Source organism: Lissotriton helveticus, chromosome 6 (assembly GCF_964261635.1).
Source record: "Lissotriton helveticus chromosome 6, aLisHel1.1, whole genome shotgun sequence".
Classification (NCBI taxonomy): Eukaryota; Metazoa; Chordata; class Amphibia; order Caudata; family Salamandridae; genus Lissotriton; species Lissotriton helveticus.
In genome coordinates, this window is record NC_136067.1 from 1,055,655,915 (window position 1) to 1,055,682,506 (window position 26,592).

The 26,592-nt window shown below is 42.1% G+C and overlaps 2 pseudogenes; one reads left to right on the forward strand and one right to left on the reverse strand.

The window, feature by feature from the left end:
• Positions 1-3,610: 3,610 nt before the first annotated feature.
• LOC144761641 (uncharacterized) lies at positions 3,611-20,414 on the reverse strand (annotated as a pseudogene).
• Positions 20,415-21,271: 857 nt separating this feature from the next.
• Positions 21,272-25,430, forward strand: LOC144762610 (uncharacterized; annotated as a pseudogene).
• The last annotated feature ends 1,162 nt before the right edge of the window (positions 25,431-26,592 follow it).

A 26,592-nucleotide genomic window follows, 5' to 3' on the forward strand; every position in this document is an offset into this window, starting at 1 on the left:
TGGTCAGGAAAGAACGAGAGAGCAGAGCAACAAAGATGAGACTAGCACCAATTTAGTTGGGGAGGAATCAAATGATAATTGGACACATTATCATGTATGCTTTTACATAATATAGCGGACGTAGCCACCTTTAGCGAAATATGTCAGGCAAGCATTCTCCAATAATACATTTATTGGATTGCAAAATAAAAGGCACAGATCCTATTATGCATTAAATGACATGATATGCAATTGTGGGTATAATCCTTATATAGAAGAGTAACTTTATTTTCGTTGCTTTTTATGTTTTGTTTTGGAGGAGCACAGCGTATCTTCAATCAGCCTGTAGTATAAATAAAGTTACTTCTCCTCTGCATTGATTGGAGTCACTGTCTGCCAGTCTGTGTGATGATTATACATTTGTTTAACAGTAAGACCAGTTTACAAGGGCCCTACGTTAGTGCCCTTCATTTTCTGGTGCTTTTCAGCAGTTGTAAGATCTTAGAATTTCTCGTTGCTCAAATGGATGTCATTTTTAATAGTGTTATGGTTCCCTCGTCTTCATTGCTTGATTTTGCTCGCAAGAAAGTGTTACTCTTAGGCCTTCAAATGTCACTCATAATTACTGTGAAATTATGAAAATGTCACACATAGCAATCTGAAACCTTGGCAGCTATGACGCCTGGGCCTCAGGGGCGGCTCTCCATTAATTAAATGGTGCACAAGTTCAACTGCGCACACGCGGGCCCCCGTCAGGGCTCAGTCTAAGGCCCTTCCCTTCATTAATTAAAGAGGAAATGGTGGTGGGTGCGCGGCGCGTAGTTGTCTCCTCCACTCTCTGCGTCTGCGCGGTCTTCAGGGTGGGGCTGGTCAATTGTTTTGCGCATTGCGGAGCGCAATTAAAAGTGCGCGTGTTGGACTTGAAGTTAGGCATCCCCAGGACTCAGCCAAGTGGCGCCAGAGACTGAGAAGGACCGTCCAACTCTGCCACGCCATAATTTCAATTATTACTAGCCCTGGGCCCTGCCTGGCTAGCGCTAGCCTTGCCCTGCCCTGTCTTCTACCTGCTGCCCGCTTGCGCCTGCCTCTGAAGCTGCGGGTGGCAGGCCAAGCCTCAGCCCTCAGGTGAGTGAGTCTATCCGAGGCAGGAATGGTCCGTGGGTGGTGGCGATAATTTGACGAGATCATAATTTGATGATTGATTTGGTGGAGCCCGCAGGAAATAAAAGTAAAGTAAAACATGATATAGTAGGCCCAGACAGTGAGTAACACAGGCCCCGCGTTGCTGGGGGGAAGAGGGAAGAGGGAAAGGAGGAAGCCTCTTCATTAATTAATGGTGTGCACACCAGGACCCCGGCCGGGCCTGTTCTCGCACACTTTTATTACGGTGCACAGCCCCGTGCATAGCACTGTATTGTAGTTTAATTGCATTCATATAGCGCTTACTACTGTTGCAATCATCCTGTGTGAAAAATTGCAGCGTGATCCCAGTGAGGGCAGGGCTGAGGGCAGAAGTGCATGACTAAACGCTTCATCAAACACAATGGTGCCACACAGCAGTCTGGGCACCATAAATACATGGGTTGACAAAGACGATTTGTCTTCAAAGTTCAAACTGTACTTTTTTACAGGAAAAGTATTTCTGATGTGAGCGCCTCCCAGAACTGGGCTTCTGTATTTGAAGCTGGCCCTTCTGGGGCAAGTGTGCGTTTTTTATGATCTCTTTCTGTATAGTTTACTGTTTTATGCAACCATGTATGAAAAATTACCTTACAATGATATCCCAGGTCAAAAAGGAAGATCATCCTGGAGTTATTCTGGACTCATCTGATGATTACAGTCAGGCGATTCCTGCAATTATCTGGGGAAGTCATCCCAAGCCATCCTGAAGTATGCCTGTAGGACAAAATATTTAAATGTGATGACGAACCTAGACTCATCAAAAAAACTACCGTAGGATGGTGTTCTGATGACTTCTACTGGCAGGGAGTGATTACCTTTTACAACTCCACGAATACCAATTGACAACTTCAGGATGAGTGAGAATTACTCCAGGATGGGTTCTAGCTAATTTTAAGGATGACTGTCAATTATTCCAGGATGATCCTATACCCGCTCCAGGATGGAAGTGGATTACTCTGGAATGATCCCATGACAATTTCTGGATGAGTGTGGATTATTCCTGGATGATCCTATGACAGCTTCAGGATGGCTATTGATTACATCAGAATGGCCCCATTATATTTTCAGTATGAGTGTTGATTACTCTAGGATGATTTAATGCCAACTCAAAAATGAACATGGATTACTTTAAATACTCTTGGATGATTTTAAACCAACTGAAGGCTAAGAGTGTATTACTCCCAGATGATCTAATTAATAATTTAGAATCATTAATACATCATTACAGTTGGATTACACCTTGACAATTCCATGTTAGGAGCATGTTACCCGACTGCCTGTATTCCCTACTAGTTTAGGACTATAGATTTGATGGTAGGAAAACATTTGGCAGACCACCTCTTAGATATACTTTCCTGTCAAAAACAGGCCACTTTGATGTAATATGCCTTTTTACACAATACCAAGAATAGTTTGAAATGCCACGAGTTATAAAGTAAGGCACAGATTTAAAAAACTGTCACTGAACGCAGTGCAGCACCCTAAATGGCTGTGTTGCATAACAGGGAGGGAGCAGGGAAGTGGCATGTCTATCCCTCTATCTAACACCACTGCACTAGAATGCAATGTTGTCTGAGAGTCTAGCCTGGGTTTTGTACTGGAAGGGTACCGTTCTGGTACCCCAAAAATACTATGTCTAGACAAACGTGGAACCTTTCCCATTTTGGATGAGTGTTGTACCAAATACCAATTTGCTTCAATTTGTAAATTCTGAAAAGGATTTTGATTCAGGTCTGCATTATAAAACAAGCAAACCAAACACAAAACTTCTCTAAACCTGGTCCTAATAAACAGATAAATTTTCTCCTGCTTTGGAAAGATTTCTTTTTAATTCTACAGTGAGAGGTAGATACCTGTTTAAAATAAATCTGAAAAATGCAATTTTAGCTAGGTTTCTGCTGCAGAAATACCACAAGCACCTTCATACAAAAGTAGTTGGCTGCAAGAATGTTATACTTTGCATTCAAATAAGCGTAACAACCAGAAGCGGCTTGCATAGGGCGTGCAACAGGGCGGTGGCACGGGCGGAGAGGGGCAGGGTAGCAAAAACGGACATACGACAGAATGAAGGAAAGTAATTACATTCCTCCGTTCCACGTATGTCCATGTTTGCTACCCTTCCCCTCCCTACAGCACGCCCTATACGAGCCGCTACTGTTTACGTGTGCTGCTACCCCCATACTCCTGACTCACTGGGACTTGCCTTATTTTGAGGTACAGAGCATTATCTGAAGCTGTTTGACATGGTGACCAGTGGCAAAAGTCTAAACCAAACAGTGGTGAAATGAAAAATGTTCAAAAGGTATGTGTCAACATGTAATTTTATTTATCGAAAGCACATATTTCGCCCCGTGGGGGCCAGGATACCGAACAAGAGGAAAAATCCAGAAAAAAGTCCACGAAAAAAAGGAGGGGAAAATGCCAGGCTACTGCAACCAGAACAAATTGCTTAACGGAAACCAGCAACTTAGTCGTTTGATTCTGGATTCAGAGTTTTCTTTAATTCTCTCCTAGCATTGCAAATCTTTATCGCCAGCTTCCTTCTCATACTTCTGTAGTCCAGTGATGGCCAGCCGTTGGTACTGCACACAGACTTCATAGACTCTGGAAAAATAAAATAACATACATCAGTATCATGCTACCACGACTATTTTTAGATTTTAATAGGGCTGAGCTGCCTTTAAAAAGTTTGTTCCATTATTTCATATAGAGTGCCAGATGAGATATTGTTAGGGTTACAAGGGTTCATAAGTGTAACATTAAGGGCAGTTGATCAAAGAGGCACATGTGGCTAAATAAAAGCTGCAAGCACAGTATTTTATAAGTTCAGTCTGCTATCACCCATTCATCCAGTTTGAGCCCCTCACCTGGACCACAGATTTAGAAATAAAATCACAACTCACGGCTTTGTGCCAGATTTGAAGCACAAACTCAGCACAAATTGTTAATAAATTACAAGACCCTCCATTGCTCTTCTTGCTCTTTTGCAGACATCTGTTGAGTAATGATTGAGTCATCTTACCATTATATGATACCAGACCACACATGCAAACCTTTAACACCATGTAAAATAATGAATTTTACGCAATCCAAGATCGAATGAATGTTACTTTGAACATTTGTAATATCTTACCAAATAATGCATCGACCTTCTCCTCATCAAGGACAGCTGTTCCAGCACAAGCCTTCGTTACACCTTTTGCAGATGCAAGTTCTTTTGGAGAAAAAAGTATTTCGCTGATACCATTGAGAAGAAAACCTGCACTGTCCCGAGCTGCCTTGGCTTCCTCCAAGAGCTTGTGCAATTTCCGCTTTAGAACGAGAACATCTTTGAACCGTGAAGGATCATTTGAGTCCTTCACCAACTGCTGCATATCAATCTGCAAAATAACGCAACTATTAACTATTTGCCAACATGTTAGGTTACATATTAAAAAATATATATAGGAAGAGTGGTTTTTTGATTTGGCATCTATACATGGCTAACAATGTAATATTTGCTAGGTTCCCTCCAACAGTATAAAGCAGCCATATCTAAAAACATTGCATGCAGAAAGATTTCAAAGTCCTCATGCAGGAAATCTACAAGGTTTGCCCTATATACACTTTAACTGTGCTAAAAGAGTGGCAAAGAAAATAAGTACCTTTTTTATAGTGAATGATCGACGGCATATCTTTGATGCTGCTGTATCTGTTAAGTTGATTGAATTGGTCAAAGCAGACATCGCAGCTTGCAAATACTCTAAAGCCAACTCCCTATTGCAAGTGCCTTGCAACTGTGCTATAATCAAAAACAGTTGTTAAAGGCAGCAGATAATACAAGAATCACATAACGAGCATACTTTTTGGCAATGCATGTGTTTCGGTGGAAAAAATGATTAATGTGAATTTGTTGCAGTTTACATGGGAAGGTAGAATATCAAGCACGCACCTTTTAAGTGTTCGATTTCAGCTCGTAACTGTACACACTCCTCATTCAGACAGGAACCGGGGCCAACAGAATAGCTTTCATTGTGATTAATTATGGCCAAGGAGTTATATGCCATTTCCTTAGAGCGAAAGCAAATCATAATTAGACCATACAGGTTAAAATACAATTTCCTATGTGCCTAAAAAACCACAAAAAAACAACAAAAAAACATTACTCCAGTGTTGAGTGATGGACTTTCCTCCGTCATCAAATTAAAGGATTCTTCACTGTCCTGAGGGGGGGAAAGAAAAGAAATCATTAGACCCTCATTTACACTGACCATGTCAAACAGTTTCCCATTTGTTTATTCATATTTCAACAGGTAGGTATATGTGCCTTATTGATGAGGAAATGAATGCACCATATTAATTCTATGTATTAATAAGTATCTAGGATTTTCCAAGAGATAACAGGGAGAAGTTGTGGTTTTGGCACCCAAAGGCATATTCTGTTAACCAAGGAAAAAAGGCTGGCATACAGACTTAGCAATATGCAAATGTGTATAATAGCAGCACTCCTTTATCTCTGCTTACATTCTGGTCAAAGTTTTCGTTGCTTGCAAATGGGTCATCATGGCAAGGGGTATGGTTCACATCCACAGCTGTTGCTGCAGATGGAAAGTCACAGTAGGCCAGGCTGTGTGACTGTGAGCCGTGAGCCACAAAATTTTGTATGTGGTGCCAAGTGTACCATCATTTTGGGATCTTGTTTGCAGGGTCTAGTAGGTGTTACTTCTTTGCTCACAACAGCCTGCTCTCGTGTAGGGAATAGTTTTTTGGGTATCAACTGGTGCCGTGGTGAAAGGGAGGCATGTTTTTGTCCTTGATTTGGATTTAAGCCGGGACTCCAAGACAAGTTCATTTTCACGGTCTGATGCGTCATTTTTAGTTATGGATTTTTGATGAAGGACACTAGCCATCCCTGCTAAAAGGGCCAGGTTTTCAAGTTTCTGCAAATACATCCGCGAACTTGCATCACCAGGCTGAGAAGTTGTGGTTTCAGCATGAGCTTTGTTACCAACTCTGCTTGGATTTTTTGTCCTTGCATCTTTTCTCTGCAATTTCTGCCTCTTGTAGTTCGCGTAACAACCTCTTAAGTCTACCAGCGCTTCCCCGATTGCCACAGTCCATTAACATCTGCTTTTCCTCCAGTGCCCTTTGAAGTAACACCTGTTTTAGACCCTCTCTTGTGTCAGAATAGCTTGCAATTATCTCTTGAAAAATATCCTGAATCATTAGACACTGTATCTTCACTAAAAAAAAGCAAGAGAAAAAATATATATTTACATATAAACTTCAAAACAGATAAGAACACATTGACCACTTGCAATATATCTTCACACTCTAACCATAATATATAAATAAAGAGGCATTGATAATAAAGGACAAATGTACAATCTATCCATAACCAAGTAAGTAAGTTTTCCTTAATAGACAGTACACATTGTAAGCCTGAACTTGAACCTCCTGAAAAAAGTTGCCTAAATAAAATAGTTTATCCAAAAATGGCTGCCTTATAAGTAGCACCACAAGCTAAACGTTTCAGCCCTTTTCATAAGTGTTACATTTGTCTCTGGAGAGCAATCCAAGGCATATGTGAGGCAATGCATGTTCCTTTTTACAGTCCATTATTGAATTAATTAATCACAAATCTAGGTTTTTACTGAAACAGGTTGGTAATTTGCACCATTATCCTGCAGTTGCAAACGTAATATAAAGGTTTACTTACTGTGCTTACCAGATGATTGGAACAGAATCATAGCTTTAAAATCTCTCTCTTTCTAAAAACGTTGCAAGCATATCATTCTTGATTATGGGGAATAGCCCTTGATACATTTCTAACGGAAGTTTATCGGGACCACAAGCCTTCCCCAGGGCCAGTTCTTTCAGGGAGGTCTCAAGTTCTTGAATTGTGATTGGAAGCTCTAATTGTTCCTGTTGTGCCGAGTCTAATTGGGACAGTTCCAATTTATCTATATACTGATCAAGTAGATCAAGTAAGAAATCTTCTTGGGTATAAAGATTTGTATAATACTCATAAAAGACCTGCAGAATACCCTCTGGTGATTCGATTAGAGTGCCCTGATTGTTTTCTATAGAAGTTATACCCTGTCTGCAATTCTTTGAGCCAGACATCTACCCACATTTTCCCCATATTCATATCTTTCTGCACGATAGATCTTATATTGCTGTGCTATATCCTGGCTCCAAACCCCATTAATCTTAGCTTTGTGCTTCGCAACTTTGTCTTGTGAAGTTTTGCTATCTCGGTGTAGACTAATATCACGCATTAAATCATGTTCTGCATTTATTAATTGTTTCCTTGTATTTTTTCTTTTCCGTTGTAAACTCCAACTGTAACTGCACGTTTCGCCTCGTAATCCTGCTTTGAAGCAGTCCCATACCATTGCATAGGATGTAGAGCCCCTGTTAAGGTAAAAAAAATTGCTGAGCCCAATCTATTACTTGTTTCACGTATATTTCATCTGATAAAAGTTTCTTATTAAATGTAAAGGATCTTTGTGTTCGCTGGGTGTTAAGTATAGGTATATCTATAACAATTGGAGCGTGATCAGATGTGATGCGTGGTTTGACTAACATTCGAGATCCTTGTGCCATATGCCTTGGTATAAAAATATAATCTATACGCACAAATTTCTTATGCGGCGAAGAAAAAAAAGTTAAGCCAGGATCATTCAAGTTCGCCACAGGCCACCCATCAATCAACCCATGTTGGTATAAGAGTTGACGTAGTTCCTTAAATACCTTAGGCTTCCTGTCTTGATATCTAATAAACCTTGCATTCCAAGTATTCAGTTCCCCATGAATATTGAAGTCCCCCAATAAAAATAATGGGGTACTCCAAAGAGCTAATTCTACATTTAAATATTCTATCACTGCGGTGTCATCAATATTCTATGCTTTGAGCCCAAAATGGCCACCGGAACTTAGAGCTCCTCATCTTCTGCATTTAAAACATCGATCTATCTCTCAGCACAATGCCGCTACGTTACCACCCAGCTGTGATTAGGCAATCGGAACCACACAGCTACGGGGAGATGCCACTCTAACCTCCCGGTCCCCCGGAATCCGAAGATAGTGATGCGAGCTGCACACAAGACCGAGCTGAAAGAGAAACAGCACCCAAATCGATCGCTTCAGACTAGCTTCAGCAGAACAAGCTACAACATGCAGCCCGACACCCCAATCCTATCGGTAAATTAAAATAAACCATCACCTACCGGACACCGGACGGGTTCTGCCTGATCTGTGCGAGGAACGGGAGCATCGCCGCATCTGATGACCTGATGACTGGCACCTCCGACGACCTCTCACGACTCTAGGACATCTTGGACCGGATCCAATCGAGGAAAAGACGCCACTAAACGGGGCTGAGAACGACACAGAGGACCAACCAAGGACGACGGTGGTACGGGGAACGGTGGACCAGGACGGTCTCACCCCCCCCAGCCTGTCCCCAAAATGGCGCCCATATAGGACAACGCTCCAATAATGCCCAGCAACCACTGACACCAACAAGAAAAACAAGGGTAAGAAGGTACAAGCGACTGGCTTCCCCAGACACCCACACCAGCCCTACGGAGGGGCAATCGCAGCTTCTGCACGACCAGAGACACCATCCACAGTGAAGGACGGAGAGAACGCGGACCGCGAAGATCTTCACCCACAGCCTGTCTTCAAAATGGCGCCACATCCAAGACCTCACCCTTAACTCACTAAGTAACCCTACCAATCCCAGAGGAAACCAGCGGTAAAGAGAACCCGACTGTCCTCCCCTGCTTAACCCACACGACCTAAGCACAAGCGGATACATCGTTATCGGAGACACCACAGACTGTGCCCGATTCTCGCCCTCCTGACCCCAACATGGCGATGAAAAATGGGACATAACAAAGGATCAGACCTGGCACCACGGTGATGGCGCCGGATGTTGGAAACCCCTCCGCTTCACCCGCCACCAAATAACACAGGGGCAAAGAGCACCCTAATGCCATCCCCCAACTAGTCATTCCATTGCAGAAGTCTTCGACTCTGACCAACTTCCCCCCCCGCCTGACCCCAAGATAGCGCAAAAATCGGGAAAACCCTCGGGAACACGCCCGTCACCACTGTGACCACGACCGGCGTCTTCAGCCTCACCAGTTTCTCCTTTACCCACGGATCGGACACTCTCACAACCTCCAAATTAAGCTGCGTTCGCAAAGTTTAAGACCGAGACGGCCCCCCCCCCCCGCCTGACCTCAAGATGGCGCCCAAACTGGGACTTCTCCCCTGAACTACACGAACTACACTCTACACAAATTAAGGTACGTAGCCACAACCTCTCGGCCCAGCTTGCCAGTAGGATATTCTCCCACGGTCACTCAGAGGAAGCCCACTCCGACCAAGCGCGGGACCCTGAATCTGAGACTGACCCCCATCCTGCCGGACCCCAACCTGGCACCCACATTGGGACACCAACCGTAAAGCCCCCTCTGCGCATCACATCCCGTAGCTCCCACACCCCAACTCTAGGGTTCCGCAACGGATGCACAAGATCACTAGAAGCGTCACAGCTGGAAATTGAGCCACCTAACTCCCTATAACCGCACCTCGCCACACAGGAAACCATCATAGCTCCCTACCCATATTCACCCCTACCCCTACCCTTACACCGAACACCCAGTAACCAACGACCCCCCTAGCTACGCTCCACCTGTACCCCACAGCCCCACCACCCTCCACTATGACTAGCGACTCCAACCCCCTATCCTCTCCCCTCATAAAACGTCACGGACCTAACTCCTTCTATATCACCCCCTCACCCAAAATACCACCCAATGCTAAAAAATCACTGAAACACAAACTAGTTAGGCAATTCCCCGAATCCCTCTTCGCAGATGTCTACCATTGCCCCTCAAAAGGTCAAATAAAAATGGACCTCATCTTCCACACTGTCAGACCAGGCTACTGGATCTCCAACCTAAGAGAAAAACGCCTAATCACTAAGACTACGGAGACGATCCATAGCTGCAAGCTATCCTTCCTCACCCCGAATCACAGACCCAACCACGGGACTACCTCAGTGACCATTTACTCAAATGGCACAGTCCTGATCCAAGCCAATAACACCAATCTGGAGGTTTTTTACCTCCTATTCCCCTCTCTACGTGCAAACCCTGTCACAAACCCCTGCCAAGCACACCAGCCCCTCACGTTACGCATCCACCCCACACCACCCCCCAGACACACAGTCCCCCCTTTGCTTCCTGTGCCCATCCCAAAACCCCATGAAAACAAAGACACAACCCTGTCCACCACCTCAGCCCACTCTCTAGAAACACCCCCGATGAAGTACATCCTCCCCATAGCCCCAGCGAACTACAAAGCCAGGCCGAAGTCTCTCCATACCGGACCCACACCCTCCCTCAAGAGTAACCGCCCTGCGCAACCAAATCACCATACCCCCCGCCCCAGCCCGCGTCCCAAGCAGACACCTCATCCCTCTGTGACGTCCTAACTAACCACAATTCTCAACACAAGCACAACATCTCTGTGAAACAACCCCCCCAGCCGCAGGAGGTCCCCCTCGACCGCCTCACCCGCATCGAAAACCAAATCAACACTATAATACAAGGCCTGAATCTCATCCTCACCAACCTCTCGACTCCCCACAACCCACACCCTGAATCCCAACTCTCCCTCCTGCACACTCCCGCCCCCCCAGACCAACCAACCCACCACCCCTCACCGCCCCCCCAGACCAACTAACCCACCACCCCTCACCAAACCACACCCCCAAACGTACACTCCCGCCCCCACCAGACCAACTAAGCCACCACCCCTCACCGCCCCCCCCAGACCAACTAACCCACCACCCCTCACCAAACCACACCCACACCCACCGCCCCAGGGCTGGAGACCCAAAAGAGCGACAAAAGCCATATCCTGGGAAGAGGCGCTCGAAATGGCCGCCTCCTACTCTACCCCCGCCACCCTCCCCTCCCAGTCATCTATACAGGTAATCACCAGCCTCAGAAATTAGCATCCCCTACGCAAACCCCCCGACCCCCGATCACCCTTATCACCATCCCCACCGAACCTAGAATAAAGGAGTCCCCCCAGACCAAATGTATGCTCATAAATTGCAGGTCTGCCACCAAACACTCCACTGAGCTAGCAGAGACCATTCTCAACCATAATATTGATATAGCATTCATAACTGAGACCTGGCTAGACGACTCCTCCCCACCTATCCTAGATACGCTTGTCCCCCCAGGCTATTCCATCATCAACAAAGATAGAAAGGACCAAAAAAAAGGAGGAGGTGTGGCAATTATCCACAACAACAACATCTCAGTGGCAGAATTTGACTCATTCAACTACAACTCCTTCGAATGCCTTACATCCAACATCAAAACCACTGACAACAATCTACTACAATGCCACCTAATATACCATCCCCCAGGCAACAACACCATGTTCACAGAACAACTATCAAACCTGATCGCCAACTGCTCCCTCAAACAGACCAACACCCTCATTTTAGGGGATCTTAATCTGCACTGGAACAAGGAAAACAATGCCACAATAAAATCCCTAAACGAACTTCTTCACTCGAACAATCTTTCCCAACACTGCTTAAAAGAGACCCACAACAAAGGCGCAACCCTGGACGCCATCATCGCCAGAGATGATACAATCTCTATTGAACACCTCCTCCCGGTAGATTGGTCAGACCATCACCTAATCCTCTTCCACCTAACTCAAAAGGTCAAGTCTCACCCCCCCATCGCAGCCCCCCCCACGTGGTCCAGGAATCTAGCACAAGTCAACTCAAAGGAACTAGAAGAAAAAATAGCCTTCTCAATGCCTAGCTCCACAGAAGACCTCTCAACCACTGAACTTATCTCACACTACAACACCACCACGTCCGCCATACTGGACCAACTGGCGCCCCTAAAACAAAAAAAAACAAGGAAAATCCCATCGAGAACCTGGTTTAACAAGGACATCAACGAGGAAAGAAGACTCCTCAGAGCCACAGAAAGACATTGGAGAAAAAACCCCTCCTTCAGCCGCCGCGAGGAACTCAGAGAAATGAGAAGAAGGTACAAGAATCACATCAACAATGAAAAAACAAACTTCTTCTGCAATGGGCTAGCCAAGGCAAAAAACAGAACATAGAGAACTCTTTGACATCATCAAAAAACAAACCTCCAAGCCATCCACTGTCCACGCCCAACCCTCCAAAACCCTATGTGACAACTTCGTCTTCTTCTTCAATGAAAAAATAGCCAAGATCGAACTATCCCTAGACATCAACCCTACTACGACCGACAACAGCATCCTCACCTCAACAGTCACCACTTCGGGAGATCCAACCTCTATCGTATGGTCCTCTTTCGACCTCGTCCATGAAACCGAGATCCTCAATATAATCTCATCCTCCAAACCCTCCTCTCACAACCTTGATCCCATCCCAGCCCAAATGGCCAAAGACCTCAAACTCACCCTTGCACCACTGTGGTGTAAAATCATCAACAGCTCTCTAAAAACTGGCATCATCCCAAACTGCCTTAAAGTTGGCCAGGTTACTCCCCTCCTGAAGAAACCAGGTCTAGACTCAAATGACCTAAACAATTGCAGACCAGTCTCAAGTCTTCCCTTCCTAGCCAAAATCCTAGAAAAATGCGTATTATGCCAACTCAACAACCAGCTCGACAGCATCAATCTTCCTGCCAGACGAACGCGGAAGGGAGACGCCTTGCTGAGACGCGACCGGCTTTGCAATGGCGATGGAACTTATCATGGCTCCGTGAACTCTAGACATATGCATGGACTATTAAATGAGGAATGGAATTAGAAGCACTAGTACTCTAAGGGATAACTATCACCTCGACTATTGAAAGGCTCTAAGGAGAATTAAGAGAAGGATTTTTATATATCTTTTATCGATTTGTACAAGATTACGCCACTCACCATTCTACTTTGCTTTTGCCTTGAAAAAGCCCGTGGAGGGCGAAACGCGCGTCGGCTGTGACGATGTGGCAAGAAAAATAATCAATAAACAGGATTTTGAAAGATTGATGGACTGTGTACTACTTGAATATCTGAGGATTTTGAAAGAAATCGTTCTACTAAAGTGATCGAATTACGATTTAATTGGAGAAAAGTCACAAACAGGGATGTGCACTGGTGGAATTATTTTTAGCATCAATCTTCTTGACCATAACCAATCAGGCTTCAGAAAAGGCTACAGCACCGAAACCGCAATCCTGAACATAGTAGACGACATCCGCAACTCCCTTGACTCAGACCAGTGCTGCCTACTCATCCTCCTAGACCTGTCAGCAGCTTTTGACACGGTTGACCACAAGCTCCTCATCAAAGCCCTCAAAGAAAGAGTAGGTGCGGACGACGTGGTCCTGAAATGGTTCGACTCCTTCTTCCAGAACCGCTTCCAAAGAGTCAAAATAAAATCCTTCGCATCCGACCCTCTACCTGTGACCAGAGGGGTCCCCCAAGGATCCGTTCTTTCCCCTCAACTGTTCAACATATACATGATACCCCTCACCATCATACTGAAGAAAGCCAACATCCCCTTCCATCTATACGCGGACGAGACACAGATCTACATAGAAACCACCTCCCCCAACGACATTCTAAGACTTAATAACACCCTAAAAGAAATCCAAAACTGGCTAGGGGTGAATCACCTCAAACTAAACCAAGGAAAAACAGAGATCCTCCTCATCTCCAACAAAGACGACAACCCGCAAATCACTGAATGGGTGAAAACCATTGACGCTCTCAAAGGAAATCTCACCCTGACCAACTCAGTGAAATCACTTGGAATCACACTTGATCGCAAACTTACAATGACAACCACATCAAGAACTCCGCAAAAAGCGCCTTTCTCAATCTGAAGCTCCTCAACAAAATCAAGCCACACATCCCGCAGAGGGATCTCCAACAAGCCACCCAAGCACTGGTCATGTCCAGACTGGACTATGGAATCGCAACCCTAACCGGCACAGCCCTCTCACACCTGGCACCACTAAAAACAACCCTCAATGCAGCAGCCAGAATGGAAATTCGACCACATATCCCCCGCACTCGAAGATCTAAAATGGCTCCCAGTGGAAATGCGAGCAAACTTCAAAACGGCCTGTCTCACACACAAAGCCCTGCACACAGGGAAACCGGAATATCTAGCCTCCAAACTCAAGAAGGCGGGCCAATCCAGAAATCTCAGAAGCTCAAACTCCCTATTACTCATCCCCCTGAAAACCGGGAAATAAAAAAACGCCAGCCGCTCTTTCGCCGGCAACGCATCAAAAATTTGGAACTGCATCCCAGTGGACATCAGAACTACCCCTTCCTTTCCCGAATTCAAGAGCCGTCTAAAAACCCTCTACCTCAACCGTGCATTCCCGAACTCTACCTCAATAGCCCACCATGGAACTATGACTACCTCAAAAACACTACTCAAAACCGCCCCTTAGGCGGCAAACAACTTTGTTAAGAACCGAACTTGGATGTATCCTGTTTATTGTTTGCTGTACTGCTCCGCACTTATTTCACCCAGACCGACTGTAAAGCGCTCCGATACCCCTGGGTCTGGCCAGCGCTATAGAAAACTCCAAAAATAAAATAAATAAATAAATAAATATTATTCGATCCATATACTGTACAGATTGTCGTAACAACATTGCCTATAACACATTCCGCAATTGCCCAACGTCCTAAGCTGTCTACTTTAGTTTTCCCGGTTGCTATTACAGACTGTCGTCCCAATATAGCCACTCCTCGATTCATAGTAGATTGTTGGGAGGCAGCCAACACTATATACCCAAGGTCACTCAGAACTTGTCTTTTTGCCCACGGTATATGCGTCTCCTGGATACATATGATATCCGGTTGAATTAGACGAATTTCATGCATCACACGCTTACGTTTATGCACATTATTAAGGCCGCTTACATTAAATGAGCACATACGAAAATTACAGCTAGCCATAACAGCTACATAAATTCATTGCAAAGATTACATTATACCATTGTACCATTACATCAGCAATAAAAAAGCAATATATTTCAACACAATATTCTATGGCTTTGACTGAATTTTTCCCCTTTTTTCCCCCAGCACACCCCCTGTGTCCATCCCACCCCACCCCATCACACCGTCCCCCCCCGTGACCCTCCCCCAACATTAAGTCAAAGGGGCCTATCGCCCCGGTGATGTATGTGAGAACACCACAATTGTTTGGGCGTATCCATTGCTCTAAAACAATAGAAAAGCATGAGTTATACCACACAAAACATCTATTATCTAGAACTCATATCTTACTCCTCATGCTAGTGTATTCAAATACGCTTTTGCTAGAACTTCAGCGGTAAAGAATCTATTTTGCCCCTTATATACAACCTTTAGTGTGGATGGTTGAAGCAGAAAAGCTTGATCGCCCTTTTTTTAAATGGATCGATCAGCTGGCGCATTCGCCAGCAGTTTTCTACAGTAGAATGACAATAGTCGGGGCGCACAAAAAATTCTATCCCCTTCCCAGAACGTTTCTTATCGGGCCTTGCAAGATCATAAAGTTTTTGTCTTGCCAAGAAATTATTCAGGGATATCAAAATGGCTCGAGGGTATTGCTGAGTTTGGGTGTTCCGTGATGTTTGCTTGCGAAAAGGAAAGCGGTGTGCCCTCTGGATCTCATGAGACCACTGGCAGTCTTTAACATCATGAAAGGCTTCTTCGAAGAGTTCGACCACAAACTGTCGTACATCTTGTCCCTCGCTCCCTTCTGGAACACCCAAAATTCGCAAATTATTACGGCGGAGCCTATTCTCCAAGTCCACCAATTTAACATTCACGTCTTCTTTCTGATCCTTGAAGTCATCGATACTAGTTTTAATGTGTGTTACTTGGTCTTCTAATGAGGATATGCGTCCTTCCGCTTCTACCATTCTATCTGTGAAATCATTGCATGATTTTACTAAGCGTCGCACCGTATTCTGAAGTTTTTTACAGGCATTATGAGTTTTCAAGTGCTCGGCTTTTGCCTCCAATCGTTGATCTGTAATGGCTTTCAATATAATATCTATTGGTGTCTGGTTAGGAAAGCCAGGACTAGGGCTGGTTTGTTGAGTAGAGTCTGTTAGGTCCTGATGTAGATCTTGATCTATTATAGTTGGGTCTCCATTGGAGATTTCCTCACTCCAAGCTCTATCTGCCTGCAAATCGGCTGTAGCAATGATAGATGTTTCCTTACTTGTATTTTCCACCTCCTCCTCTAAATCTCCTTCCAGATCGGACACCTCGGAGTGCTCTGAAAGTGAGTAAAACTCGCTATCTTTACTACTGATGGGGTCACCATCACATTCTACCCCTTCAACTCGGGATGGGTCCTGTTCAATATCAACTTCACCCTCAATCACGCCGTTAATATTGAAAGCGACAGTATTTTGTGATCTTGGCAATGCAAGTGGTTCAAGTGGAGAGTCAAGTGTAGGTGGAATAGTTGAGGAAGTTGCCGGAGAGGCTACTAACTGTTCGAGTGCCTCTACCAAAGTCTTATCTTGATCATTGTCCACATATAAGTCGCCCAAATCATCGATAGCCATATTTTTTCACTCCCACCTCCATCTTTCTGAGTCTTGGTAATTGTCGTTGTTGCTTTCGCTTTGGAATTAAACATTTGTGGGATTTTTGGAGTGCCAGTTTGGCTAGTATCGGGGTCATTATTACTAACATCCTGTTTTGACTTTGCCGCTAAAGCAGCTCGAGTCCCAATCTGATTTTCACCGCTAGGTCTTGTTTTTCCCCCACACGCAGTTTTAGGGGCCATGTTAGCTGAAAGTTAATTCTTTATGTTGTGCAGCTTGTGTAGCTAATTACCAAAAAGATGTTACAAAATATATTCTGTCTAGTATTAAGTCGCTTTAGAACTTTAAAGTCTTTTAAATCCTTTTAGATCATTTCAAATCCTTTTTACATTGGTGAAGAGAAAGCAACCTTCCCTTCCCTGATTTTATCTCTGCTCAGGATTAGTAATCAATTAGTAATCAATCTTACTTGGCTCTGAGCGCTCTATGTGCTTTATCTCATCTATCTGCAGCATCTAGTAGCGTTCTCGCCCAGGGCAGTGTCTTCTCCTCAGTTTTAAGCGTTGGCCATTAAATCCATAGCGCTATTCCTGCGCTGTTCCTGCCCAGGTCCGCGCTGAAAAAAATGACGTTCTGCCGGCGTCTGATCCGTGGTTCCGTGGCTCCACTTGGTGAGCCGTCCTTCCGTGTGCCGAGGTCGGCGTTCGATTGCTCGCACCACCGCTGCTCCACCCAGCGTCCACGTCCGCTCAAACACAGCGGCCGCCTCCCAAACCAGGACCAGGATCGTGGCCCCCGGACCGGTGACCGGAGCGCTTCAAAGCTCCCAAACTGCACTACGCTAGACACCGCTAAACACCAGCGGAGCACAAATGTCGTGGCTCGACAGCAGCAGCAAAAATCATCCCGAAATGAACACGTTGAAGCTCAGGTACGGCAGCTAATTGAAACGCCCAAACTGAGCTCTCACAAACACGCCTGACATGCAGGCGCCATCTTGCCTCCCCATAATCAAGAATGATATGCTTGCAACGTTTTTAGAAGCCCAAAATGGGTGCCTCCCACCATCATGGGAAGATGCAAGCATAGTCATATTTCGGAAAAAAGATAAGCCTTCGCATTTACCTGGGTCATATCGACCTATTTCACTTATAAATGTTGATGCGAAACTATACTCTAAAATCCTTGCCAATCGATTGAGCCAAATCGATCCTACTTTAGTATCTGAACAACAGCATGGCTTTCTCCCAGGTCGCGGTACGATTAATCATATACACCGGGTTATTGCAACAATAGATTATGCTACTACAAATCATTTGGACGTTGGATTGGTGTTTTTAGATGCAGAGAAAGCGTTTGATCGCGTTTCATGGGCATTCTTATGGGCGATTTTGGCAAAAATGGGATTTGGACCACGATTCATATCTGCTCTACAAATTATGTATAGACATCCAAGGGCCAAGATATGTATTTCGGGGCAAGAGTCAATGGCAGTTAATATCACGCGGGGCACACGGCAGGGGTGCCCCTGCTCACCTCTTCTATTTGCCATGTATAGAGAACCACTGCTAAAGGCATTGATGTCATTCCAATATATACAATCCATGGTTTTGCCTGGAGGGAATATACAGGTGTTAGCTTATGCTGACGATATTGCAGTAATAACATCTGATCCGGAATCTGCATTAACTGAAATAGAAAATCTGACTCGTGAATTTGGCAATGTGTCAGGGTACAAACTTAATATTCAGAAGACACAGGTTATATGCTCAGCAGGATTATGTACTAATGATAGCCGGGTCACTCCAGAGGCCAAATATTTGGGCATTAAAATTAGATTGCTACTTCAACAGCTAATTATGGCGAATTGGTCAGATATACTGCTATCAGTTAGAAGTCAATTAGAGAAAATTTAATGTTTACACTTATCATTGGTTGGGAGACGCAATGTCTTAAAAATGACTATTTTACCAAACGTTTTATATTATTTTCGAGCAATACCATTGGAGATATCTACATCACAATTGAGGAAATTACAATCTATAACTGACCGATTTTTATGGGGTGGGAAATCTGCGCGGAGAGCATCTAAATATATGACATTACCAATCTCAAGTGGGGGTTGGGGAGTTCCGAATTTTGCATTATATTATCTGGCATGTCTTATGCAAAATATTAAATATCTTGCAATAGGTGGAACCCCGCCCACATTTGAAAGCCCAGATATTTTTTCTGTTTTACTTGGCCCACAATCTCGGCAAATGCTACTTCGTTTTTTAGAACCTAGTTACTATAAAAGAACTAGATTTAAACTTATAATGACCGCCTTTAAAGGATGGCGATCTATACGGAAGTTCATTTCCTTGGGACGTATTAATTTTTATACTCCTTATAATTCTATAGAATTACTTCCGCTAATATTCAGGGATCGTATTATGTGTATATGGCGGGAAAAAGGCACAACAACTATCGGTGATATGGTTAAAAATTGTACATTTGCTTCATTTCAGGAGCTAAAAGATGAATATAGTCTCTTTCAGCATGACTTCTTCAAGTATTTGCAAATATGTAATTTTATTTCTAAACATCCAAATATTGTACCATTCTGTCATAACGAATTTATTGAAATACTTAAAAAACCAACACGTATAGGGATTATATACAACTATCTGTTAAATTTACAGCAGGATGATATGGAACAGCAGGAATCAAAATGGTGTACGAGGCTAGGCACATCTGTAGTACCCTTTCAAGAATCAATATGTATAGCCGATAAAATTATTTTATCTGCCTATTTATATTCACAGCATTATAAAACTTTATTTAATCTTTATCATACACCACTTAAAATGCTAAAATGGAGCAATGCAAATAATGGGAAATGTTATAGGTGTCAATGTGATTTGGCAGATATTATACATATCTTTTCAGACTGCCCTATATTAAAACCTTTTTTTGTATCCATAGAATTTTTTTTAGCACATATCGCAAAACACGATGTAAAAATCTCAAGAGAGATGATTATTTTTGGTTTATCAAATGATAATGAACTGTTTTTAGGTTATCAAGAAAATAGATATATTATATTCATGGCTATGGCTGTAGCTCGCCTCTGTATATCATCAATGTGGTTAAAGCCTGAAGCACCTACATATGAAATGTGGCGAGCAAAGTTCTACAATGTTTTTCATTTAGAATTTAATCTATATCGGATTAAATCAATTACGAAAAAGCGAAGAGGGTACAAAATATGGCAGGCTTTGATAGACTATTTTGATTCCTAGTGACTACTATTCTTGTCGTTAAATAAGATAATCTGCTGTTTAGATTGTATCTATCTGATGTTAATATTGCTTCTATTGGGTATATGTTTATTTATTTATGTTGAATATGTATATTACAAATCTGATATACTGGCATGTTGATTTCGATATGATATAATCACTTCATATGTTTATATTTCTATATATGGCTTTGAACTGAATCAATAAAAACAAAAAAAAATAAAAAATCTCTCTCTTTGGTGATTGTCCGACCAGATTCATCTAGATTTTCGACCAGCCATTTACAAAGAACTTCCCCGGGATTGTCCAAAAGTAGGAAGTCACCATCTTTTCGAACACACACAGAATGATCGCAAGTGAAAAACAGGACGTTGAATGAAACCATGATTATATCCTGCTAAATATAAAAATCAGGAATTAGTTTGTGTGGTTTAAGTTTCAGAGGTAAAATACAAAGCATATCAAACTCATTAACAGATTTAATTGGAGAAAAGCACCCCAAAAAGTACACTGGTGCAATTTCTATCTAATATGCCTAGATTTTAGACTACAAAGAAGTGTTTGGGCATGCACTGAAGGCCATTGAGGAAATTACCTAATAATCAACTTTATTTTTGGAGAGCCAGAGTGTATGCTTAGGTCTTGCTGCTCAGGACAAATATTAATAGCAAAGTAGAGGCATTATGAGAGAAATAGAAGAACTATCAATAAGTGAACTTTCACACTGGGGTTTGTGACGGGAAATCAAGTTACCTATCCCCACAGATGCATAGAGAGTCAGATGCCTGCTACTGATGGAGCGAGGTGGCAAACGCAAAATTTTGTGTACCCCTCTTGAAGTCAATGTCCCATAATGATAACATTTACTAAAGGTGTTTTGTGAAATTAATCAACCATAGAATAAGATGCACACATTTTATTATACACAGGAGTACTAATTTTGCTTGCATGTTGCCATATAATTAATTAATATGTGTTGTTATTGTGTTGTGAATTAATGCGCAGCTTAAATATAAACAAACGCAGACTAAATGTGCTTTTTGTACACGTTTTTGTGCTAAGAAGTGGTCGATTATGTAAATATAAAACGCATTTGTGTGGCTTATTTGCTAGGTAACAACTAATGGGAAACATTAGTATGGTGGGAGGTAAACAGAATGGGTTTAAATTCAATAATTAACATGAATTTGTGTTTGTTTCTATGATAGTTCCAAAAGTGGCATCTGAGGCCTAGATTAAAAAATGGACGGTCGGGTAAACAGTGACCAAGAGCTGGACAGCGCCGGAATGTTGTGATCGTGGGAATGGGAGGCGATGTTTCAACTTAAGGAAATAACTAAGCTATGGACTGTCCTAAAACAAAGACCCTTTATTTTTCTGCTGAACCAACGAGAAAATGATGTTGTAATGGTGAGATGATGCTCACCCACCCCGAATTTCTCCAATCAGAGTTTGAATACGTAGTGATAGTTACTTTTTAGATAGATTAAGTTAGGGATTTAAGGTATAAAAACCCCTGGTTTTGTCTAGAAGGGGTCGCTTTTTCGATTTCTACTGGAATTGCTGTTCGACTGATGACCGATTCCTGGATGTAAGACTCTTATGATTTATTTGTTTGCTTTGCAGGATTGAAGGATAAGATGAGGGTGTTAGTTAGGGATGTTAGGAGAGAATAAATTTGTAATTATCTGTTCTTTGCTAAACTAAACTTTAACTGATTTCTAAAATAAGCGAGAGGTCAGGAGTGTGCTCTCTCCCAGTTTCCTGTTCTACAATGACAATTTTTATTAAAGTCTGCTTTCTACACCAGTCACTTTCAACTGAACATTTGGCTCAGATTGCCTAGAGGTTTGTGTTTTGAGATTAGGATGATATCAATCGTCCAATTTACAGAGACATTAAGATGCAGTTAATAGTACTTCAGATGGCTCTTCTTTCTTTGTGAGGCAAGAGTGTGAAAGAGGCTGCCTTGCAAAGAGTATGATCTGCTCGGCATGAGTTTAGTTCTACCCTGCTGTTTTCTTTCTTGTGGTAGTTTAGTTAGCCAAGCCCTTAATGGAAGGAACATGTAAGTAATTCAATTATTGTTAGCTATGTACCTAATATATTACTGTAATCATCTGCATATTCATGTTCTGCGGAGACAAACCATTGTGTTTTGAATTAAATGGTGCAGTAAGTTTTTAATGTGATCACAAAGTTATATTGTCCACTTTAGAGAATACAGTATTAACATAATAAGTCACCAAACCAGCTTCTCTGGTTTGCATGAAGCCAAATCAATACCACCACACTCTACCATCTGGAAATTATTGTACCAAAACACTATTTGTTCATTCTCATGTCCCTCCCTAATAGCCATGCATATGTGGTGAATGCACACAAGACACTAAAGAATTAATGCTGTGGGTACAAGAATTGCTCGAAAAGTGGGGGACTTTTGGAAGTCATAAAAAGTCCTGTGCTACACGTTAACAAGTGCTGAATTGAATTAATTGGTCCTTTTTCTGCCTGAGAGTAGACAGACCAATTCATTAAAGAAGCAGATGACATCATTATACAACATGCAGCACTGAAGAAAGTAAAAGAAAGATCCTTGCATACTTCAAGCCCAGCAGATGGCATTATCCCCAATGGTACAGTATGAAATTATAAACTCCTTTTTATACCGCTTGCATTAACAATTTGATGCATGAAAGTATATAGTTTGAAAGCACATCAATTGCAAAAATTAAGGTCCTCATCAACCCACATTTAGTTTCTGTCACAGAAAATGTAATTGGTTACTGACGTATAATACATTTACAATCTAATAAACCATATTTTGCTTACTAAATGTACAATGACGTACTTTCTTTTATTATAGTTCTTCATACATCCCCTTCTGCAGAGCGTACATTGCATTCAGACAACTGTACAGCATTACCAGATTATACCCCACCAGTAGAGGACACAGATGATGATCCAATTGATGCTGTTTGGGATACACTTTGTAGCAGCTTAAAAGGTGAAATGGATGCTCAGCCTAAAGATGATTTAATTAATGACTCGAATTTTGGTTTTGAACAAATTTTGGATCACGTTGGATATACCATTCAAAATGAGTACGAAGAAATTCAGATTTGTTCTGATCAAACTAATACCACAGATGAATCCTCACCTATTTTTGAGGGCTCCAACAAATGCTTAGGGGTCGTCATACTGTTGCTTTGTTGCTTTATTATTCGTTTTCGCTTGAGTGATGAGGCAGCTGGCTATATGCTGAATCTCATCTATTTGATCTTGCCATGTGATAATAGAATGTTCAGAACTATGTATCACCTTCACAAATATATCAAAGAAAGTGTTAAGGCCCCAAATATCACTTACTATTGGGCCACTTGCTATACACATGTTGATGAAAACAGTCAGACCTGTACTAACCAACACTGTGGGAAAGATTTGACTCAAAGTGACTCAGTGTCTTATTTCATTCAGCATAGCGTAATTGCACAGTTACAGACTATGTTTAGGCGGACACATTTTACAGAAAAGGTGAGGAAACATCGATTTGATCACTATATGGAGAATGAGAAACAAACAATGAAAGATGTATATGATGGGGAAATGTATTTGGATTTATTCAAGAGTGGATTCCTGAAAAACCCTAACAGCCTTTCATTTGCAATGAACACAGATGGTGTTCCTGTATTTAAAAGTTCAAAAATATCAATGTGGCCTGTGTACTTAATGGTAAATGAGCTGCCTGCATCTCAAAGAAAGCTGCGTGAAAATATATTACTATATGGTATTTGGGTTTCCGCAAAAAAGCCAATAATGTGGTCTTTCTTAAAATCATTATATAATGAACTTGCACAGCTGGAAAGTGGAGTGTCATTTAAAGATCACAACAATTGTAGTTTTACTTGCCACGCTACACTTCTGACAATCACATGTGATTTACCAGCTCGTTGTCTTGTTTCAAGCAGCACCCAGTTTAATGGGAAGTTTGGGTGCTGACATTGTCTACAAGAGTGTGAAGTCACTGTTTCAGGAAAAGGGCACTGTAGAGTATTTCCCTACAATGCTGAAAACCCAAAAGGCCCACCAAGGACACTTGATACTATTAAAACGGATGTAAACAGTGCAATAGCTAATATTGAGAGAGGAATTTCTGATTACAGTGTAAGAGGGATCAAAGGTCCCACGTGGTTCATGTTTTTGAAACATTTTGTGTAAGCAGAGGATTTGTGATAGATTACATGCATGGCATATGTAGTGGCGTTATGAAATTGTTGATGACCATCTGGTTCACTAAAGAATATAAGCATCATTCATACTCTTTATGAAAAAGTCAAAGTAGTTAATGTCTATTTGAAACAGATAAAACCCACACTCGATGTTACTAGAGTTCCAAGGTCTGTTGATGAACTACCATATTGGAAGGCCTCAGAGTTTCAAAACGTTATTTTATTTTATGGAATGCCTGTTTTAAAACATGTTTTAGATAGAACACGGTATTTACACTTTTGTGTACTTATGAAAGCAATTCATAAGCTATTAAATGATGACATTAGCCAGGAAGATTTAAATATAGCAGAACAGTGTTTACTTTTGTTTGTGCAACTGTTTAATGATTTATATGAAAAAATATTTTTGACAATGAATGTTCCTCAATTGGTCCACTTAGTAGACAGCGTAAGAGCAGCAGGGCCTCTGTAAACTGCTAATTGTTTTGTTTTTGAAGAGCTTAATGGTTTCCTTTTACAACATGTGTATGGTACAGTAGGTATAGAAACACAAATTCAAGATGCAGTAAATATGATACAAGTAATACCCGTGTTAGTGGAAAATCATTTGCCTCCTGATACTGCTGAGGCAGAATTTTACCAGAGTATGATGTGTTCATATAAGAGAAACAGACAACGATACTTAAAACTAGAAAATTGCATTTACAGCGTTGGTTCTACATACCCTTACAGCTTAACAGAGAATGAATATGTAGCAGTAACTCAGATCACTCATAATTTAGGCTCTGATGTAGTAGCTTATAACAAAATATTTTTAGAACAAAGCAATATTCTTGTTTACAGCTCAAATTACACTCGTATTCAGAGGAGAGACCAAAGTGTAATAAAATATGAAACCGAATCTGGAGTGTTTGCCTATGGCAGGGTCACTTGATTCATTCAGTGTAAGCAGGCAGACGTGTCTATTAATCTAGCACTCATGTTTCCACTTAAGTGTGAATCCTATGACATCAGTGAACCAGTTCATCTGGTAGTAGTAGATAACAACATCACAGCTATCAGGATATCTATGATAAAATGTGCCTGTTTTTACATTCAGGTAGAAAATGAATCATTTGTAAGTGAAATGCCAAATCGATTTGAAATCGATTAAGGCAAATCATGATAGAAAGTTCTCCTACATGCACGTCTCTTTTTATAGCGCATTTGATTCGAAATCATCTTGATAAGCATTCTTAACATGTGCTCCCAGGACACCTAGGGGCCTGGGACACCTACGCAGGCGTCCTAGACTGCTCATAAAACATAGTAATGTTGTCCAAATAATAAAGTGAATATCAATATAGAAGCAAAATGTACAACTGAACATTCAAAAAAGTTTTATAAATGTGCAGAAATATGAAATTGCAGGATAATAATACATTTGGTATCCTCAAATTGATTTCTGGGAGCAGTGCAAGTACATCAAATACAATACAGTATGGCCAATGGGTGCTCTCAATTGATTTTAGAAAAGCTCCAACCTTCCCATTAAAAGTAAAATGTTGATTTTATTTTGCATTTGTTTGTGAATGCAATGACATCTTTCAGAATGTGTGTATTTATTTGATAGGTGCTTGTTTCCCTCATTTGGTGTATTGTTTTGCGGTGCAAATTATCAAATATCAGATGGCTAGGTAAAGATTCTGCTGCATAATGTGCCTCCAGCGATTGCATAATGTGCAGCATTTATTTTTGTTAAGTTATTTAGTTCATCCTTACGCATATTTTCATACATCACTGTCACTTTACTTCAGTGACCATGCATACAATGGCCAATGTTCATCTTCATTAATGTTAGGCATTGATCTTTTTAAAGTGGATGCTTATTTTACCTGGTTTGTCCAAAAAGAAAGTGAAATGAAATGAAAGAAAATTTATAACGCGCAACTAAAACCCGAAGGCATCAAGGCGCCTATCAAAAAATGAATCACAAAAAGGCAGAGGCAAAACTACGGGTAAGCTTTGGCAAATAGCCGTGTCTTCAGGGCTTTTCTAAAGGACTGAAGGGTGGGAAGAGCCTTAATTTCCGCAGGAAGAGCATTCCACATTTTTGGTGCTATAGTGGAAAAAGCTCTGCCACCCCATTTAACTCTGCGAATACGTGGTACAGATAGCAGAGATTTGTTAGCGGAGCGCAAATTCCTCGAGGGGCTATAGGGGGCCAACAGAGCCCCAATCCCCACTGACCTATTTCTCGCTAAGGCGCCAAAGGTCATGCACAGGATTTTGAAAGAAATCCTGTCCTCAACAGAGAGCCAATGCAACGCCTGCCTCGCGGAGGTGGCCGACACT